The 22,597-nt window shown below is 42.4% G+C and overlaps 1 long non-coding RNA gene across 2 annotated transcripts in view; it reads right to left on the bottom strand.

Moving 5' to 3' along the window:
• Positions 1-22,597, bottom strand: part of LOC311517414 — a 234,118-nt gene that overhangs the window by 153,780 nt on the left and 57,741 nt on the right. For both annotated transcript variants that reach the window (XR_014710685.1, XR_014710686.1), the window contains one exon: positions 4,935-5,043. This is a non-coding gene — a long non-coding RNA (uncharacterized lncRNA). The remainder of the gene's footprint in view (positions 1-4,934; positions 5,044-22,597) is intronic.

Genomic DNA, 22,597 nt, shown 5'->3' with positions numbered 1-22,597 from the left:
TAGTTTAGTTATTTTTTTAGAAACATATTTTCATGCGCCTTTAGAACCTATGGAAGTCATTGAACTGACAGTCCGGACAAGTAAAGCTCTCTATTTAGTCAGAGAGCAGTTGTAACATGGGGAGTAGCAGCAAAAGTACTGGGGGATGGAGGCTATGGAACTGGTGGTTTTGTGGCAGAGGGGGAGAGAATATTTTTTACCCAGGTAGCATTAAACGTATTGGCAACGGAACACTTTTGAAGGATTCCTGTGTTCAAATGTTGGCAGCAGATCGCTTGGCTTTGCCACAACATTTAAAAGGTTTTTTTTATGTCTATAATTTTCTTGTTAAAAAAATAGAAGAAAATGAAAGAGCCGTTTCCTCTGATGTTTCTTTACCTCCATGAATGAGTTGTGACTTTTTTTCTGTTTTTATTTTTGTACTGCAGTGTTTATTCCTACCACCTTCCAACACATATTATTTTAGAGATTTGATACCATCTAGTGTTATTGCTGGCTTTTCACGTCTTACACTTATCAAACAACTACAGTCAGCGACATGTCAAAGTTCATCTAGGCATCACGTCAATAGTGAAACAAAACCTGTACCCCCCACGCCCGTTATCTTTATCTACACACCCCACAGCTGGGTGGTGAAATTCATAGCTGATCCAAAGGGTTATCTTCTTTTACTCTCCGGAGGCTCAGTCTATTCCCCAGTATACCTGTCATTATCACCTACTGTGTTTCCAGCCTGATTTATTTCAGCCACTGTACCAACTGGTTTGATATTACTAATAACAACCTAGCATCCTATTCTAGCTGGTGTTTATGAACAGCCTGGGTAAAATCCTGGCCCCACTGAAGTCAAAGACAAAACACCCATTGACATGGAACTAATATTTCACTCCACGTTTCTGTTCACTGGATCAGAAGATAGTTCTCTTTCCAATCAACAGGAATCAGTGCAAATCCTTTTTAGATATCAGTAGTTGCTTGAAAAATTGAGTTTTCCAGAAGGATATTTTTATGTGTTTTCCACACAAAGACTAAAAGAACAAGAAAGAGCCAATCACCATGAGAGAACACAGTCTGTTCGTCTCTTTGGACAGTCTGAACTGAGCTCAAAATACCAAAATGTTTGCTCAGCTATGCACAATGGAAGACTGCTTAGTAATTTAAAGGGGCAGTACACTGAAAATAAAGCACAGCCCAATGTCATAGCTAGATACAGCACATTCATGCATTGTTTCTTAAAACGTATTTAGTGCTCATGAAAGCCAGTGAATTAGCAGCTCTGGAAAGTCATGTCCTCTGTTCAGCCACAGAACAAGTACAGCATCATCAGTGGCTCTTCTCCACAACCCCACACCAATCTGCCTCATTTATGACTTAGAGCAAATATTCCTTGGGGTTAATGAGTGATTCTGGCTCTGTGTTCACTCAGACTGTGGCCTCTCGTCTGAGGCTACCAACAAGGGTGTCAATTACTATGATAGTTTATGTGGCATGGACACCTGCCTGCTCGGAACTAGACTGGGACCACCAATGTATTTCATTTAAGCCACTTAACGGCCATGAAATAATGACCTAGAGGTGAAGGGATTCATATCCTGTTACCAATCCCCGAACAATCTACTCCCCTGAGAGAACTTTATCCTTTGAGGATTAAGTGCTCCATTGGGGTGGGGTGGGGAAATACATCACTTAACATTTTGTGTTACATAATTAAGCACATTTTTCAGTATTTAGGTTTATTTTATCACTAATTACTTTTCAACTTGAAAAATGATGCATTTTTAATATTAAACACACCGCTTCAGTACCATTGAAGCTGAGATACAAACTACTAGGGTTCTGAAAGGCCAAATTAAGACTCAATTAAAAAAAATTTACAAGTAAAGTTGTAGGAGCTCGATTTAGAGAGGTGCGTCACACCTCCAGTACCCACTAACTATTAAGGGCAGTTGTGGGTATTCAGCATCTGGTAATGACAGTCTCCCATAGGCTTTTGCGATTGACACAAACTAGCATATTCAAACTGAAGATTATTATCTTGTTTATAATTCACATAATTAAAAATTAAAAGGTGTAAGCAAGAGGGGGAAATATACAGAGATGTGAATTAAGAAAGAGAAATTCATTTTGACTTTCCTAGAAACAGTAGAATAAAGCCTGGAACACACTTTTCCTAGAGCCTTGGGAGGTGCATCTTAAAACTCCCTGTTTTTAATGAGAGTTGAAGATTCAGAGGATTTCAGCACTAGGTCAATCATATGAACCCAGCCCAGCTCAGCAGCTAGTGATCAAAAGTTACCATGCAGTGGCTCTTCGTTGGCCTATATAAAGCAGCTTGGTGGCCTCAGTTTCTCAGTGGAAAGGTGTTCATCTCACTAAAACCACTGACAATGCCCTTTTAGCACCTCTGCTGAGGAGAGTAATTTCCTCTCTCATTCCTTAGAGGCACTCCCCTCCAGGTCAAGATTTAAGCATGCGAGCTGGGTGGTATAGGGGAAGTGCATTTTCCCCTGCTACTCCTGCTCTGCAGCTACAGAACTTCAGTTTGCAGAGCTGTCAGTATGGATGAATGAGGCAGTGATCCATCGGGGTGCATATATATGCCTTCAGTGGAATTTGGCAAACACAAGATACTACATGTATATCCAAGGTTTTAGAAAAATTACATATTATATTTATCATTTGAGAAATAGCACTCTTGAATTAAAGACTACTTCAGGAATATGCATAAGAGAGCAAAGTTACAGTTGCTTGCACAACCTTAAATTTGTCCTTTCCTGAATTTTGAGTACTTTGCTGTGTAAATTCAATATTCTTTTTATTTGGGGTTTAGTAGGGCAGCTGCCTTTTCCTTAATCCATAATGGAGACAGCAATCTCATCCCCTAGAAGGGAAGGGAGGGAAGGAAATGCTTCAGTTTGCTCTGCAGTGACCTATATGGCCAGTCTTCAAGAAATATAGGTGGATGTAACAGTATTCACTGCAGTCAGTGGATAATGAACACTTCTGCATGACAAAGGTACGGCTTTTCATAGCTCTGACCCATGTTATGTGCCTAGGGCTAGGAAACAGAGACCAGTTGCTAAGGGTATGGCTACACTGCAATGTAAGACCAGAGTTCAAACTCATGGTCAAGCCTAACGCCTCTCCCATCTACACACAAATTGCGCTAAACCAGGGCTGAGCTACCTAACACAGGGGTGGCGGGTCTGAGCTGGAGTCAAGCTGGGACTCAGGGTTTAAGCCCTATTGCTTCGCAGTGTAAATGTAGCCGCACTGCAATTCATGCTCTGGCAGTCTGCCAAAAGTAAACCACAATCCTACAGGCTGACTTTGTTTGTCCTCTGGACAGTCAAGTTTTCTCATACTGCACCATGAATAAAGGGCTAGAACAACCACATTTCAGGAGTGTGCTAGGAAGTCTGGGATATGGTCCCAGGTTAGAAAATTGGACTGGGGTCTGCATACAACAATGTGGACGCTGGAGCCCTGGGTTCAGGCCCAGGTTAGAAAATTCTTAACCAGTGTAGATGCTCAAGCCCTGGGTTCTCTAACCTAGGATCTACTGACTCAAGTTCCACTTACCCTAGGCTTACACTGCAATGTAGACATATCCTTAGTAGCATTCCTGTAAATTGCTCCTTTATTACAGTAGGCTCTGAGGGGAATATCAAGCTGCCCAACTAGACCTAATTAAAGGAAACTGCAATACTGGACCTTGGGTAACTGAGTGACAAGACAGAGGGAATAGTGGGGAAAATCATCAAGAGAGGACGACACAAAGAAAAGAGATAAACTTATGAGAGACTGTAGAGAGACAGTAGGAATGGAGAAGTCGGTGGAGCAGGGTAGGAAGAGATGGCCTTTTAGTGCTTTCCTTCATTATGTATTGCTAATTTATAAATTAACCCCCTAACGTTAACCATGACCAGCTAACACATTTTAAAATGATTGTCTTTGTCCATAAGAAGGGCAACATTGCACTTAATGTGTAAACTGAAATATGCCAGTTAGATACTGTTAACACCACGCATTTTCCCAATGTGCACAAGACCATATTCTTCTGCAAAGAGTCCTGATGTCAGTTAAAAGCTTGACCAACAGATAACACTTATAGAGAAGCCTGAAACTCATATATTTCAGATTCTTGCACATTGCCATAAGGAGTAGGCTCAAGCACAGGGAAAGAAGCAATCCCGCGGGTAAACATGTTCAACAGGTCTAGACCATTTCGAGCTTTGTAGATGAACAAACATCTTGGGCCCCTATGCAGAGGCATACAAATATGCATTAGTATTATCTGTTGCAACGAGAGCTTATAGGAGCTCTCCAAGGGTAGGCCCAAGCAAAGTACACTGTAGTGATACAGAGGTTACAAAGACATGGAAACATCAATAACAGAGAGGAACAATCACAGCCTCTGGGCCAACCGCAAATGAGAAAAGGCAATGCATGCCACTGCCCTGCTGTCACCCAGGAGCTGAATCACAGTAATGGATCCAATATGACCCCAAAACTTATTTAGTCTTCGCTTTCCATGACTGTTCATTTCCCTTCTACTCTCTCTCCCTTTTGTTCTATCTAGTCTGTTTGGTTTCAGTTTTTCAAAAAATGCCATGACTTTCGTTTTCTTTTTAAATAAAAATATCTGATTTTTTTTTTCAAAAAAAGTAAAAAATGATCTCTTTCAGCCACTTTGAAACAAAAAGCACTTCAAAATTTTCCTTTCAAACAGGTTTTCATTTTTAACCCGCTCTTGTGTGTAGGCAGCAGGAAGAGCTGTAGTGAATCCTGCCCTTTGCTCTAAAGTCAGAACCAGGATAGGGACTTGCTGAAGTTACAGGTTTTGTCAATAAAGTCCTCCTGAGTTCTGAAGCTTAAAGCCCCTCATGGGAGCAAATGACATTAGACATCACACACACACTCAGAGCACTAACCTGGGGGCAGCTACTCCATTCACCTCCATCTCCAGTCCAATGACATCTACTGGTGTCCATCCTTTTCTCCATGCCCTCAAAACACACAAACACTTTCTTTGCCTGTAAACTAAAGAAAAGATTCAGGTATACATTGAAGATATGGCAATGGGATCCCTATACAAGATTTCCTTGACTGACTCAAATAATTCATTTGATTTATCGTTGTATTTCCCTTCTGTAGGAAAATACCTTTGCCATTTAGCTTAAGCTCCCTACAGTTTTGAATGCTTTAGAATTTTGTTAACTTTCATTTCTAGCAATTAGAGATCTTAAACTTTCTTTAGTTTTTTTGCTTATTTTACCATATTAGCAGCTGAAATCTGCATGTGCCTTTTAAATCCAGCATGTATTCTGTAGTTACTTGCACACACGACATGCAATACACACATACATTCACATACCCTATCCTCTAGTCTCTTTTTATATGGAAATTCTAAGTCATGAAGAGATGTTTACCACCAAACCAAAATATTATAAATCTATATTAAAAGCCAGTCCCCTGTGAGTGGTTTGGATTAGCAATGTGTTTTCTGAAGTGGCCTACAAACCTAGAATCCAATCCATATTCCTTGTCCTAATAATGGTCTAATGGAAAAAATGTTCACAAAATTCTTAAGGGTTTTCTGCTTTTCAATTTCTCCCCCTCAGGTGCTTTCTTCCCAGGGGACTGGCTCTTTTAAAAACAAATCTAACTGTGAGTCTTGTTTTCCCTAGAAAATCTCCAGATAAGCACAAGGTGAAATCATTTTTTTTTTCAATCCGAAGCTAGTTCTTTATATCCTTGACAGTGTTTTTCTTCTTTTAAATTAAAGAGGGAGTTTGTAAACCTCTAAAACTCTAAAGGATTGAATTGCAACTCTGTCTAGGAAAAACCATGGTTTAAGGCAAAGCTTACAACATAGGATGAGAATGTACTAGTTTCCCACGTGCAGACAGTAATGGACTTTTCAACACAAAGTAGGATCTGGTACATTAATCTGACAAGTTCATTTGCTCTGTGACTGGGTGTGATCACCCTAATGTTAGAAAGATTTTGGGAGTGTTAATTAATACACGTCATGTGTACAGTGCTGGGGAAGGGAAAGGAAAAATGTGCCATTTTCCGTTACATACCATCACATCCAAATTTAGAGGTGACAGAGTTAAATTTCCTAGATTCTCAGAAACGGGAATCAAACATTTGTCAGGCAAATTGGATGTATTCAAAAAGCATCTGCTTTAATTTACTTTAAGTTTTATAAATGCACTCTGTGGAAGAGAGGCATCCCCAGATATTCTTAATATATGATGCTCTGTTGCACTTCTGTTAGCATAAATACTACATTTCCACAGTACCAGTGCAAATCCCCAGTGTTGCTCAGAGCTTTCTTAACATGTTTGCATAATTGTGGAGGTTTTGAGCAAAAGCTGAAGGTAAACGTCGTTCATGCCTGACCTGCTAGCCTTCACAGCTGAAATGTATTGGAAATCACTTCTGGCACTGAAAAGGTTAATTGTCTCCTGCTGTGAAGTAGAAGCTGAGAAAAGGATACCACATTTGGTGGAATTATAGTAAATGAGGTTTTCTTTATAGCACTGCTCATTCTCAACATGGTGAAAGGGCATTAGTTCACAGTCACTTTCTCTGGAATTATCAAATCTGCTCAGGAAGCCTTCATTAGGATATTAAACAAGACTTAATAAGTGAAAGTGATTTGCATTGCTGATAATCGTGTGCATTAATCAAGCAAGCTTCTGTCTCTGCCTCTGCAATATGTTTCATGTTCCATTGTAAAGCCTCTTTAATTCTGGGGGGCTTCTTAAAAGGGAAACGTTACATTTAGAAAGCCATTTTTAAAATGATTTACTTAGCAAAGATCACTATAAATAACGTTCAACTCACTCCTCAGCTTTAACCATCAAAATAATTAATAATGCGGGGTTTGAATCAGGGCTATGGACCAGATGTGTTCTCATTTATCAGGCATAGATTGCACGTATTCTAATAAATGTGTTTTATTCTGAATAACATTTGAAAACAAATAACTACATTTAGCACTTTAATCTGAAGTTACAATTTTAGGTAAAGGCATTTATAATTTTCATTGCAGGAACATTATTCTATAGACAGTGGTAACATATACAATTGTTAATGAAATGATATGGCAAATATCCCTTGCAGTTCAGTGAACTCCATGGTAAAACTAGATAAATTACTATTACATGGCGATGCTTATTATATGTGTTGCACAACAATTTCTACTTACACCAATCACCTATTATGTTGTAGTTTATATTTTGCACTTCTCAAAATCCTTCCATGCAAGGATCTCAAAGTGCATGTAAATCTGTTCATTAACACTCACAAGACTCCTGTGAGGGGGGTAAATGATGACCAGTTTATAGGTGGAGGAATGGAAACACCAAGAAGTGAAACAGGTTGTCTAAGGTAGCACAGGAATCCATTGCAGACACAAGATTAGAACCTAGAAGGCCTGACACACAATCTGCTCATGTAACCACTAGACAACACTGCACATCAGTCATTTCACTCCACTGTCAGATAACTGTACAAGAAGCAGAAAAAAGTGAACGTGTTGAAATATTCCATTCAATGAAGTAAGACACCGGGATTGGGATATTTTTAACATTAAAAAAATATTGATTTTATCATTCATGAGCAAATGATTTATTTTGGAGGTAAAAATAAAAAAATCAAAGGCAACTTTAAATCGCATCTTTTCATGATAATAAGCAACTGCTGTGGAAACAGGAAAGAGGCATTAAAAAATAACAAATTTACAACATTATTCTTATTTATATTGCAGTAGCCAGTCAGGGTTGGTGCTATCCATGAAGGTATCTAGGCACCCAAGTCCATTTTTTTAGGCTCCACTATGATCCACAAAACTCCAGTTTGGCCGTCACCTAACTCTGCAGTTGCCTAAACTCACTCAGCCCCTAAGCTTTTGCCTCTGCACATGTGCGTTGCAGCTGGGCGCATATCTCCCACCTAAGCCCCGGACCGATTCGCAAACCAGGAAAGATAAGCATTTGGCCGCCTCGGTCACGTCGGGGAGTGCGATAGTGTAGGCATGCTCAGAAGCTGCCTACAGGATCAGGCCCCTCGACTACGTTCTCACAAAATAGCATGGGGAGGAAGGGGAGAAGGATATCCCTTATAACCTTGAGCCTCAAGGCTAGGGTACTCACCCAGTACATGGGAGATGCCTGGATCAATTCCCTGCTCCTCCTGAAAGGGAGATGAACAGAGATCTGCTGCCATTTGGGTGGCTGCTCTAACCACTAAACTATGCAGTCATTCCAATTCTTTCACTGACCCAAATAATATTTAATTATTTAATTAAAATGGAACAACTTCAATAGGAGAGATTGAGGGAGTGCCACATCAGACTAGTCCACAGCCTAGTGGTTAGAGCCACTCACGTGAGAGGTGACAGATCCCTGTTCACATCCCTTCTCCCACTTGAGGGGTAGGGAGGACATGAACTGAGGGTCTCCAACATCCCAAGTGAGTACCCTATCTATCTGGTTCTAAGAGAAATCCTTCTCTGCTCTACCCCCCAGTCATTTGATTTTGAACCCTGCATGTGACGTAGGCATCTGGCCACCTATCTTCCCCATTTGTGGGTCACAAAGCAGAGCTAGGCACCTTCCTGCAGCTAGGTTCTTAGCTCCATGACAGGGGCAGGGCTTAGCACACACTGTGTAGCACACACTGTGTAGTAGGGACAGGTGGATCTAGGCCCTCCCCCTCAGGCATGGGGGAGCAGGCATTGCACCCACACTGTGAGGACTGGGGACAACAAATGAAAAACCAGGAATGGGAGTGAAAGTTAAAGGTTAAAAATCAGGGCTCCAGAGGGCAACACTGAATGGAGAACCCCTGACAGTTCCCACTGCTCCTCAAAGATCTCTAAGGAGTTAGTGGAAACTACGCAGAGGATCTCTGCCCAGATGCATGATCGGATGAGGGACCAAAACTAGGTCCCAAAGCCACAGAGCACCCACTCCGTCCAGCTTCCTACTCCTGGTATGACAGATAGCCAGTTTGGCCAGTGCCAGGAGGAGGCTGATGAGGGGCTCTCCCAACTTTGTGGGGCCACAGATGGGGTGTGCATGAATTTGGAGGTGCAGGGGAAAGTGCAGCCAGAAAGACAGTAAGAGATCCTGAAGGAGCCAGAAGAGGGGCTGCAACCTGACACACTCTACACGGAGACCCTGCACCACATCTATTTTGGCACAGAAGAGACAGGTGTTGGGGGAATTCGTGAACCATGCCAGGTACACATCTGTGCTCACAGCTCCATGGAGGAGCCACCAACTAACATCCCCAGCAGGCTGTGGAACCAGAATGGAATACAGACTGGCTCACCTGGGTTCCTTGCCCGCTGCAGGTCCTCCCACTTAGTGTCAGAGTGGGATACAAGGGCGAGGAAGTGGCTGGCATGAAGCAAGAGTGTGTACAAATGTTCTCTAGGAGTGGTATAGAGGCGGACCAGCTTGGTGTCATTCAGCCAACTCAAGTGGCAGGTTGGGAGCAGCCAGGAAGACTAGTAAGGCCTGATGATGAATTCCAGAGGGTCAGGGGTGAGCTGGGAGCACCCTCCCATATGACCCACTTGCGAAAAGCAAGAGAACCAGGCGGCAAGGATGCCCTCACCTCTTGGAGCTCCATGACGGGCGATGCTGCCTACTGTGCTGGCTTTGTGGATCTCAGCCTAAGGCACCTATCTCTCCCCATTCATTGTATAGGAGCATAGGCACCTAACTCAGGATTTGCAGATCACAGGGTTGTTCCTGTGATTTTCTAGGTGCCTCAAAACTCAGTGTGGCAATGCCTAAGTCTCTTCATGGATCTGGGCCATTGTACTATGCACTGTAAACACACTACACTGGCCCCAAAGGCCTGACAACTGAAAAAGAAATAGGAAATAATCCCAGACAAAGAAGGAATGGAAGGGATACAACAGTCAAACAAAAGTCTTATTGGCTGACTCGCGTGGCTGGGTCCTTCCACACTCGCAGAGCCCTACTGAAGTTAATACAGTTGCAAGGATCACAGGCACAAACAACCAGGGTGATGGCAGGCACCAAGCATGCTAGTTATCTCTCTGTTTTATGCACCCTTGGCTGTAGCTGGCCCTAACTGCTTTTAGGAAGGTGCCCCAGGGCTCTGAGGATTTAGCCCACCTCCTTAAAACAGCAGCCACCAATTCCCTGTACTTCTTGTGTGTAGCTCTTGATACTGTTCTGCTTACTGCATCTGGTGCCAGTTACATTCTTCTGTAACTTGGGAGCATCACTTAAGAGGCCATCACAAAAATTAAGTCTATGCTAATTCCTGGAGGCTGAAATTTTTATTGACTTTTTTTTTTTTAAGGCTATTTGCTGGAGACCTTCTGTGCATTCCCTCAGGCTGAGCACACTGCCTCAATGGAGCTAAAGAGATGATGATTTTATAAAGTTGCGGTGATCCAATTCATTCCAGTGACCTGACACCTGCATTATGTACCCTGTTTAGTGTCAGAGTGGGATACAAGGGCGAGGAAGTGGCTGGCATGAAGCAAGAGTGTGTACAAATGTTCTCTAGGAGTGGTATGGAGACACTTTTCTCAACTTTGTGGTTCAGTAAGCTGCTGTAGCTCAGATGCAATCACTTATCTAAAGAGAAGAAGACACGATTCCAGGGGGTGTTTTCTAGATACCAAGTCTAGAGTTTTGTATCTCTATCTGAACACAATTTTCTGTTTCTAGAGAATATCTGAACCAATCACCACACATTGGTGCCTTTCTCTTTTAAATATCAGTGTATACCTAGTCCACAGAAATGCCCCGGAGAATACAACTGTGCCCCTAAAATTTGTAATCAATTAAGAGGTTCATTCTGGAGATAACTAAATTAGCCTTTTTATTTAAGCTTTTTCTAATAGCCACACGAACACAACAGCTCCTCTACATAACTACACAGGCAAGTTAAGGAGTTTGTTCCACTAACGGTAACCATCCCCACCAACATGCTTGGCAGGAAGCATCCACACATTAGACAGAGGCCAAGTTTTTCAAAAATAGCAGCCTGAAGCTCAGCTCTTTAGTCCATGCTTAGGTGTCTGAATAAGATGAACCATATTTTCAAGAGGGTGTTGAGTATTTAGGGCATTAATACGCTCTGGACATTACAGCAGCAGAGCTACGGTGCTGCTGCTGTAGTATCGTATCGAAGAGACTTGCTACAGTGACAGAGGGGGTTTTTCCATTGCTGTAGTTTTAATCCACCCCCTTGATAGGTGGTAATGAGGTTGACGAACTGGGCTTATTTAGTCTTCAGAAGCGAAGAGTGAGGGGGGGATTTGATAGCGGCCTTCAACTACCTGAAGGGGGGTTCCAAAGAGGATGGAGCTCGGCTGTTCTCAGTGGTGGCAGATGACAGAACAAGGAGCAATGGGGAAGGTCTAGGTTGGATATTAGGAAAAATTATTTCGTGAAGCACTGGAATGGGTTACCTAGGGAGGTGGTGGAATCTCCATCCTAGGAGGTTTTTAAGGCCCAGCTTGACAAAGCCCTGGCTGGGAAGATTTACTTGGGGTTGGTCCTGCTTTGAGCAGGGGGTTGGACTTGATGATCTCCTGAGGTCTCTTTCAACCCTAATCTTCTATGATTCTGTGACGAAGAATTCTTCTGTCGATTTAAACTGGGATCTAAGACTGGGGTTTAACTATGTCAGCTTAACTACGAGTCTCCAGGGTGTTTGTTTTTCATACCACTGAGTGACGTAGCTGGGTCAGCCTAAGTTTTAGGTGGAGACCGGGCCTAGAAGCTCTCATTTAAGTAAGGGGTAGAGTCCTGCATGAATATTGTGTGTTCTGATGTAGTGGCAAACCTGGAACAAGAAAGTCTTTTGATTACCTCAACCAAGGAAAGAATGCTGGGGGCACAGATAGATCTGTGTTCAGGGTGTGCTATGCGTGACTTTTCTGGATAGAGTTACCCTTAGGGCCAGGGATCAATAAGCAAAGACAGGCACCACCCTGCCGCCCAGGCTTAGGTTCCTATCTCAGTGAAAGGGTTGAGACTTAAGACACCCCCCTGTCACCACCATCTCCCACTGACTTGTTTAGATCGCTCCCTGGGTAGGATATGAGCTTTTTGCATTCTCAGGTACCTATCGCTCCCTATGTATTATAAGCAGCTATTATATAGGGAGCCAAGGTGCCTAAATCAGGTTTTATGGATCACAGTGTTGTTCCTGTGAATTTCTAGGTGCCTAAAAGTTAGGCACTGCATCACAATGCCTAAGTCCCTTTGCTGTCTTGGGCCTCAGAGCCTTTCGCTATGTTTATTCCATGGCCACTATACCGACATAGCTATGTTGGCACAGCCTCCTAGGGTATATGCAGCCTATGCAGAGAGAAGGAGTTTCTGTCAGTGTAGGAATACCACCTCCTTGAACAACCTTAGCTATGCACTTTTCCATTGACACAGCTGTGTGTACACTGGAGGTTAAGTTGGCATAGCTACGTCGATCAGCGGTGTAGCTTTTTCATAACCATCTGTGTAACTGTCTGTAGATCAAAGAATCGATCGAGGGCAGGCATTAACACCTTCCAGGATACCACCTGCCATGTCAGCTCTACCCATCCTCCCTGTACAGCTTAAAATGTTGACACCCTGAGTTCTTTCCCACATAGACAGACATAATACAGGAGTGGAGGAATGGGGGCACAATGAGGAACATAAACTCTGGAAACTCAAGGGTAAAAGTAGAATTATGCAGGCCAAAAAACAATTTGAAGAGCAACTAGCAAAAGACACAAAAAATAACAACAACAACAAAAAGTTAAGTACATCAGAAGCAAGAAGCCCCCCCAAACAATCAGTGGGGCCACTGGACAATCAAGGTGCTAAAGGAGCACTCAAGGAAGACAAGGCTATTGCAGAAAAGTTAAATGAATTCTTTGCATTGATCTTCACTGCAGAGGGGATGAGGGGGACCTCAGGAGGTCATCTAGTCCAACCCCCTGCTCAAAGCAGGACCAATCTCCAACTAAATTATCCCAGCCAGGGCTTTGTCAAGCCTGACCTTAAAAACCGCAAAGGAAGGAAATTCTACCACCTCCCTAAGTAACACATTCCAGTGCTTCACCACCCACCAAGGGAAAAAGTTTTTCCTAATATCCAACCTAAACCTCCCCCCCACTGCAACTTGAGACCATTACTCCTTGTTCTGTCATCTGCTACCACTGAGAACAGTCTAGAGCCATCCTCTTTGGAACCCCTGTTTAGGTAGTTGAAAGCAGCTATCAAATCCCCCCTCATTCTTCTCTTCTGCAGACTAAATAATCCCAGTTCCCTCAGCCTCTCCTCATAAGTCATGTGTTCCAATCCCCTAATCATTTTTGTTGCCCTCCGGTGGATGCTTTCCAATTTTTCCACATCCTTCTTGTAGTGTGGGGCCCAAAACTGGACACAGTACTCCAGATGAGGCGTCACCAATGTTGAATAGAGGGGAATGATCCCGTCCCTTGATCTGCTGGCAATGCTCCTACTTACACAGCCCAAAATGCCGTTAGCCTTCTTGGCAACAAGGGCACACTGTTGACTCATATCCAGCTTCTTGTCCACTGTAACCCCTCGTTGACTCATATCCAGCTTCTTGTCCACTGTAACCCTTAGTTTTCTGCAGAACTGCTGCCTAGCCATTCAGTCCCTAGTCTGTAGCACTGCATGGGATTCTTCTGTCCTAAGTGCAGGACTCTGCACTTGTCTTTGTTGAACCTCATCAGATTTTTTTTGGACCAGTCCTCTAATTTGTCTAGGTCCCTCTGTATCTTATCCCTACCCTCCAGCATATCTACCACCCCTCCCAGTTTAGTGTCATCTGCAAACTTGCTGAGGGTGCAATCCATACCATCCTTCAGATCATTCATGAAGATATTGAACAAAACCAGCCCCAGAACCAATCCTTGGGGCACTCCGCTTGATACCGGTTGCCAAATAGACATGGAGCCATTGATCACTACCCGACAAATCCGAGCAACTGGCCCAGATTGAGGTGTCAATAGAGGGAGTTTTAGAATGGATCGATTAACTGAACATTAATAAGTCACCAGGACCAGATGGTATTCAGCCAAGAGTTCTGAAGGAACTCAAATATGAAACTGCAGAACTACTAACTGTAGCATGTAACCTATCATTTAAATCAGCCTCTGTACCAGGTGACTGGAGGAAGTTAATTCAATATTGATTTATAAAAAAGGCTCCAGAGCCAATCCTGGCAATTACAGGCTGTTAAGCCTAACTTCAGTACTAGGCAAATTGGTTGAAACTATAGTAAAGAACAGAATTATCAGACACATAGATGAACACATAGGGGGAGAGTCAATGTGGCTTTTGTAAAAGAGAAAACATGCCTCACCAATCTATTAGAATTCTTTGAGGGTGTCAAAAAGCACACGGACAAGGTAACCCAGTGGATATTTTAAAAAAAAAGGCCAAAAAGCTAACAGACTGTTAGAAACCATTAGGAAAGGTTCATAATGCTACTCTATAAATCCATGATATGCCCACACCTTAAATACTAATTTGCAGTTCTGGTCACCCCGTGTCAAAAAAAGATATATTGGAATTGAAAAAAGTACAGAGGAGAGCAACAAAAATTATTAGGGGTAAGGAACAATTCCCATACAAGGAGAGACTAAAAAGTCTGGGACAGTTCAACTTAGACAAGAGACAACTAAGGGGAGGGGGTTGATAGAGGGCTATAAAATTATGAATGGTGTCGAGAAAGTGAACAAGGAAGTGTCATTTACCCCTTCACATAATACAAGTATACCCAAGGAAATTAATAGGCAGCAGGGTTAAATAAAACATAGGAAGTACTTCTTCACACAATGCATAGTCACTCTGTAGAACTGGTGTCAAGGGGATGTTGTGAAGACCAAAAGTATAACTGGGTTCAAAAAAGAAGTAGATAAGTTCATAGAGGATAGGTCCATCAATGGCTATTAGCCAAGATGGTCAAGGAAGCAACTCCATGTTCTTGGTGTCTCTAAACCTATGACTGCCAGAAGCTGGGACTGGATGACAGGAAATGTATCACTCAATAAATTGACCTGTTCTGTTTATTTCCTCTGAAGCACCTGGCATTGGCCACCTTTGGAAGACAGGATACTGAGCTAGGGGGACCATTGGTCTGACCCAGTATGGAAGTTCTTATGTTCTTATGAAACTGTTATAGGGGAAGGAGAATGGAAGGGAGGAGTCACAGAGAGCTCCTGCCATGGGGTAAGGGGGAGACACACAGAGTCCCTGGCATAACAGAAATGGTGGGGTAGTTACAAGGAGTCCCTGAAATAGAGGGGGATGGGAAGGTGGCACACATGAAGACTATGGGGAGAATGGAAGGATGCAAGGAGACCCTACTGTGTGCAATGAGCTCAGCCACCAGAAGCAATGGAGAGTGCCACCCTTTAGTTTTAAACCCACACCATCATTGTTTTAATAAGTGCTCAGGGAAGGAGCAATTGTAACAACAGTCCATAAGGCCCTCACCTGAGGACCCTGGTGCAAAGCTCTCAAACTTAAAGTCCATAAAACAAAGACTCTGAGTCAGGTCAGGCTAGTCTCCAGGAACCTGAGCACAGATACCGGTATATCTTCTACTTCCCTCCTCATTGATCACCTGTTAGCTTCCTGTTCGTGTTTAAATATCCTAGCCCTAGGGAAAGACAGGAGCCTCTTTATTTACCCCAGGCTGTCTTGGTTCTAGGCTTTAGCCCATCCCTTAAATGGGTAGTACACTCTTTTACAGCCCATCTCTCCTACAGACAGCAGGGTGGATCAAGCCCATATATAGGCAGACCATTTGTCTGTTTTTAAGCTGGACAATCCTGATTTTGGAAAAGTTTGTCCCTGTCTGTTACCTGATGTGGCTTTGTCTGGTATCTTCCTGGAGAATGGCATTTTGCAGAATGTACCACCCAACCGCCACTGGGTCAAGCAGGCAGGAGTGGTCACATGCCATTCCGGAAGTGCCAGAATGTCCAGATTCATCAGTGGCCTGCCTACCCATATACAGAAAAGTGATTACACAACCCTGGAGCACAAACACTAAATATATAGCCCCAAACTTTTCAACATTTCAACCAAAACTTCTTTGTTTTGGTTTTCACCAAGAAGGGTGGTGGCGATTGGACGTCTAACATAGTGAATGCCAAAGAAAATGTGGTAGGATCAGAGTCTAAAATAGGGAAAGAAAAAGTCAAAAATTACTTAGACAAGTTAGATGTCTTCAAATCACCAGGGCCTGATGAAATGCATCCTAGAATACTCAAGGAGCTGACTGAGGAGATATCTGAACCATTAGCAATTATCTTTGAAAAGTCATGGAAGACGGGAGACATTCCAGAAAACTGGAAAAGGGTACATATAGTGCCCATCTATAAAAAGGGAAAGAAGGACAACCCGGGAAATTACAGACCAGTCAGCTTAACTTCTGTACCTGGAAAGATAATGGAGCAAATAATTAAGCAATCAATTTGCAAACACCTAGAAGATAATAAGGTGATAAATAACAGTCAGTTTGGATTTGTCAAGAACAAATCCTGTCAAACCAACCTGATAGCTTTCTTTGACCGGGTAACAAGCTTTGTGAATAGGGAGGAAGTGGTAGTTGTGCTATATCTTGACTTTAGTAAGGCTTTTGATACTGTCTCACATGACCTTCCCATAAACAAACTAGGGAAATACAACCTAGATGGAGCTACTATAAGGTGGGTGCATAACTGGTTGGAAAATCATTCCCACAGAGTAGTTATCAGTGGTTCACAGTCATCCTGGAAGGGCATAACAAGGGGGGTCCCGCAGAGGTTTGGTTCTGTTCAATATCTTCATCAATGATTTAGATAATGGCACAGAGAGTACACTTACAAAGTTTGCTGATGATACCAAGCTGGGAGGGGTTGCAAGTCCTTTGGGGGATAGGATTAAAATTCAAAATGATCTGGACAAACTGGAGAAATGGTCCGAAGTAAATAAGATTAAATTCAATAAGGACAAATGCAAAGTACTCCACTTAGGAAGGAACAAGCAGTTGCACACATACAAAATGGGAAATGACTGCCTAGGAAGGAGCACTGCGGAAAGGGATCTGGGAGTCATAGTGGATCACAAGATAAATATGAGTCAACAATGTAACACTGCTACAAAAAAAGCAAACATCATTCTGGGATGTATTAGCAGGAGTATTATAAGCAAGACATGAGAAGTAATTCTTCCGCTCTACTCCGCACTGATTAGGCCTCAACTGGAGTATTGTGTCCAGTTCTGGGTGCCACATTATAGGAAAGATGTGGACAAATTGGAGAAAGTCCAGAGAAGAGCAACGAAAATTATTAAAGGTCTAGAAAACATGAGCCTATGAGGGAAGATTGAAAAAAATGGGTTTGTTTAGTCTGGAGAAGAGAAGACTAAGAGGGGACATGATAACAGTTTTCAAGTACATAAAAGGTTGTTACAGGGAGGAGGGAGAAAAATTGTTCTTCTTAACCTCTGAGGATAGGACAAGAAGCAATGGGCAAAAATTGCAGCAAGGATGGTTTAGGTTGGACATTAGGAAAAGCTTCCTAACTGTCAGAGTGGTTAAGCACTGGAATAAATTACCTAGGGAGGTGGTGGAATCTCCATCATTGAGGATTTTTAAGAGCAGATTGGACAAACACCTGTCAGGGATGGTCTATATAATACTTAGTCCTGCCTTGAGTGTAGGGGACTGGACTAGATGACCTCTCGAGGTCCCTTCCAGTTCTATGATTCTATTATTCTATCAACATACATCTGGAGGGAAAATCAATAAATTAGAAGATTCTGGCCTCTGAGACACAAGAAAAAGGCAAGTCTGAAAAACTTTGGCCCAGCTTTGCTATTAACCTTGTAGGAAGCTCCCAGGAATCTATACAAAATTTCACCTATAATGAAGATATTTCAAGGTTGGAATAATGTAATCAAATAATATAGACTGTGTAAGGACTTTGGCAACAGCTTTCTATATCACCTGTAATATTTTAACAGCACAGGCCAAAAGAGCCAATATGAATGAATAGCAATAATCAATCTTAGAAATAACAAAAAGCAGTAATCAACATCAGCCTGATCTTCTTGTTGAGCAAGTCTCAATCTTGTTACAATATTAAGATGATAAAAGGAAGCCCATTTTATGAATGAGTTTGTACAAACATTGTCATGGGTTTCTGCCCCCACCCATCCCCAACTTCCTTAATTTGATTGATTGCCAATTCCTATTTAGTGGCCCAGTTGCGTAGCAATCCTGCATGGTAAATCAACTTCTTTAGCAGCCCCATTCTCCTCCACACAGGTGCCTTCTGAAAACTGCAATAGATGATAACTCACTAGTAATTTCTATAATGATGTGCCAGTAGTATTGAGATACGTGTCTTCTTGCTGGAAGCACTTGGACAGCTTGTCAGTGTCTGTTATGTTACCATGTCACATCACATTCTACGTGACACAGCCTCCAGGGCTGCATATCTGGAGGTTCATGAGCCCCTCTCAAGTGGTCATTACAGGGTATGTGGAGCAATAATATTTTTTGTCACTTCTGAGGTAGAAAAAGTAGGTTTAGATTTAAAAACAAGAAAACTGAAGTCAGAGACTTTGCTGTTGGTCAATATGGTCAGCGTATATCAACAAGGACAAAGAATATACTTGCAGTCCCTCATGACAGGCTAACACAAGAATCCAGCAATCAAACACAATTGTAATCTGGCATGGTAACTGTCTCATTTGTATTAGTCTTTCCCGCCCTTCGCCTTTTGATCTTATGAAAGTCCTTTTGATTAACCTGAAGTAGCATCCTCAATCTGCAGATCTTTGCGTTTCCCACCAGTATTGTCACTCTTGCATCCTACAACTTTTTGGTTGATGAGGAAAGAGGAAAATTGTTCAATAGGAGAGAAATAGATTTTCCAATCAACAGAAAATTAATAAATAAATACTAATGTGGAAGCAGGGAGCAGATTCTCCTCTCACACCAGTACGAATCTGAAGAAACTCCATTAATGTCAGTGATATTACATCTCTATAAAACTGATGTAAGTGAGAGGAGAATCAGGCCGAATCAATTCTTCAAAGTAAGCAATACTGTTTGTATGACAGTGGCTTAATAGAACAGTAATAGAATCCACCTTCCTATGGGAGACCATCGGCATTCAGATATCTCAGAATTGAGTGATAAGAAAAAGAAAGAAAGAAAGAAAGAAAGATGACATTGTTGGTTTTTTATTTTGATATATCTGGGCCAAATCCAGAAGACTTTTCTTAGTTGTTTCTCAGTCCTTACTCAGACTAAATTCCGACTGAAACCAAAGGGAGAGGTTTGTTTCACTAAGGCTTAAATAAAAACTGTAAAGATTCTGAAGTCTGGTTCATATTGATAATAATAGTTTGTACTGCTATAGCACCCATCGGACAAGGACTTCAAACTATATTATATATTGAAATTAACCTTCATGACACCTTTGGTAAAACCAAATATTATTACACCCTTTTAAAGATGGGCAAACTGAGGCATGTGCAGGTTAAGGGACTTGTCCCAGGCCACACAATGCCTCAGGCAGTAACAGAGTCCAGAATGGAACCTAGAAGATAAGACTTCCAAATCCCAGCTCTGTCCATTAGATAACTTTTCCCCTCAGATATAAAGGCTGATTTTTCTGGTCTGCACTACCTTTAATGCACCTATTACTGGCCAAGCCATGAGTAGCACAAGCTTCCCGCCAAATAATAGGTTCCAATATGGCAGATGCTAATGAAAAGTGGATATGACAGAAGTGAGCGACCTCACCGACCTTGGCGGTGGAAAGACAGTAATGGATACTCCACGTGCACTTTTCTGAGGGTTTCTGTTCCAGAACCTCCATCACTAAAAGAAAAATGTGCTTTTCAACCATTTTTTTTATAGAAGACACTTTTCTTAAATGAATGTATAACATGATTTTCACCACATCCTTCCACATCTCCTCTTTTCCCATGGATCAGAACAACAGGAACCAGATGCTAAGCCAGAAAGGACATTGTTCCACCTGCAACATCTGGCTCTTTGGCAGCCCATATGGGAAGCTTCAAAGTTGCATCTCTGCCTCTCACGTGGTTAGGCTGCTGGTTGGCTGCTTTATCTTCTTGGATGTAATTTTCCTTTGATTCACCTATAACTCTGAGGAACTGATGCATTTGTATCCATTTTGAATAAGGTTCTATACAAATGCTTCATTTGATCTCTAGGCAGATCCTTTTATTTCTTCTTATATGTTCTGTGCTTTAATTTGTGCTCTGGCTTTACCGCTGCTCAGATTCAGCCTGGATGATACTTGCATGGATACTGCTGGTTTTTTTCTCTCTTACTTGAAATTAAATACCCAAGCTCTTTGCCATATAAAACAATGAATAAATGTAATGAATAACACTTTCCTGGGTATATTCTACTGGTACAAGGCATTTTTTAGAGGAGGGGCTGCTGTCCCCTATTATTTACACTCTGGAATCACTCATTTCCACTGAACCTCAATGCTTCTTCTATTAGATTTTTTCACCCCCCACCCCGTTTCTTGTACGTATTATATCAAGTAAATAAAACATTAAAGTAACATTGATGTGAACCAGAAAAAGCAAGAAGATTGTGAGTTAAGAATGGCACCTCACCTTTAGCATTGCAGCCCAGCGAGACAACCCTCAGCACAGCTATTTCCGAACACTTTTGTATGGCTATCCGATTTATTGCACTCAGTGCAGCATGTATGATTACCTGCCTCATGGGCAGGTGGTATATGTGTGTGTGTGTGTGTGTGTGTGTGTGTGTGGTGCAGGCAACTCATGGCCCTCAGAGACAGAGCACGGGCTCTTGAGGCCAGGGTAGGTGAACTGGAGGAGCGAAGGGAAACAGAGTGTTACATAAAGGAACTTTTTCAGGAAATAGTAAAGTGGTCTCACCTCTAGTCCGACAGCCTCTGGGCTGTTGAGGATAAAAGTCTCAGGGCAGGAGAGCATCAAGTTGGAGCGGAGGGAAACAATCCCATAGTTGGAACCCACTTTCCAGATGATGTCATGATATCCTCTCGCATTGAGGATATCCCTCCAGGAGAAGGGACCCCAGTTATTAGGAAGAGACAAGAATTAGTAGTGGGGGGATTAGATTATCAGAAATATAGATAGTTGGGTTTGTGATGACCGGGAGAACTGCATGGTGAACTGCCTGCTGGTTGTGAAGGTAGCAGATCTCACGAGACAGCTAGACAGACTTAAGTGCAGGGAGGAGCTGGGGATCATGGTACATGTAGGTACCAATTGTGATGCTGGTAAACCAGGTGCCAACTCTTGCCAATGCTTTAAGCCTCAGCTGACCACTGACAAATTCATTGCTGAAAAGCAGTCATTTTCACACGTGTTAGTATGGTTTAGATGGGTACTGGACGTATAACAATGTGTTTAGACTTTATGAAATGCTTGTAAGTTGCTGCATGTATTAATTTCACTTATAATATCTTTGTCACATGCTATAAGGTAACAAGTAAATTTTTGTTTTGTAACTGGAAAAACTGGTTGTTCTGTAACTGTGGACCCAGTCAGGAGGTATCATCCCCTGCCATCAAGAAGGTCTATCAAAACTAAATGGGCCATTATGGGGCATCACAATACAAAGACTTTGTTAATTGCCCGCATACACCCATGAAGAAGCTATGTACAAAAGGGCTCATCCCATCAGCTGGAATTCTGGAAGAAGGAAATGAAAATAGCTGACAAGAAAATTTTTCATCTTTTGCTGTTTGGACTCTCCCAGGGCCAGAGATACAAAACAGAAGCCGAGTCCCCAGGGTCAACCTGAGTTGTCCCTAAAAGACATTCAGATATGACAGATTACTACAAACCATAGACTCTAATTCAGGGGTCTCAAACACGCAGCCCGAGGGGCTATTTCCTGCGGCCCACCAAGCAGCCCATACACCCCCCCGGCCTACCTCCAGGCTGGGAAGAGGCGGGGCAGGAGTGGGGCCTCATGGAAGGGGTGGAGTGGGGGTGGGGCCGGGGGCAGTGAGGGGGGGTGTCAGTGATGCTGCCCTTGGGTCAATGCACTAGTCCTCAGGTGGCCCTCGTAGTCATTTGAGTTTGAGACCCCTGCTCTAATTCATTTGTAGATAGATATAGATATATGTCTGCCTGGTTTAACTTTATAATAACTCTCTCATTTCTTTTTTCAATCAATAAATCCTTAGATAGTTTACTATAGGATTGGCTACAAGCATTGTCTTTGGTGTGAGATCTAAGGTACAAATTGACCTAGAGTAAGTGACGGGTCTCTTGGGACTGGGAGAAACCTGAATATTTTGTGATCTTTGGTGTATAGCAACCATTTATCACTAAGTCCAGCTTGGTTGGTGGCAAGATAAACTGGAATGCCCAAGGGGACAGTCTGTGACTCCATGGTAAGACTGATATAGTGCTTCAGGAGTTCACACTTGTTACTGGATTGGTGAAATCTAATTACGGAACATACAACCAGTTTGCGGTCTCTGCCCTGCTTCTTGACAGTCTGATCTGAGGTTGGCACTCAC

The sequence above is a fragment of the Lepidochelys olivacea genome (assembly GCF_965140295.1).
Source record: "Lepidochelys olivacea isolate rLepOli2 genome assembly, chromosome: 3".
NCBI lineage: Eukaryota > Metazoa > Chordata > Testudines > Cheloniidae > Lepidochelys > Lepidochelys olivacea.
This window is presented reverse-complemented; position numbering and strand designations above follow the sequence as displayed.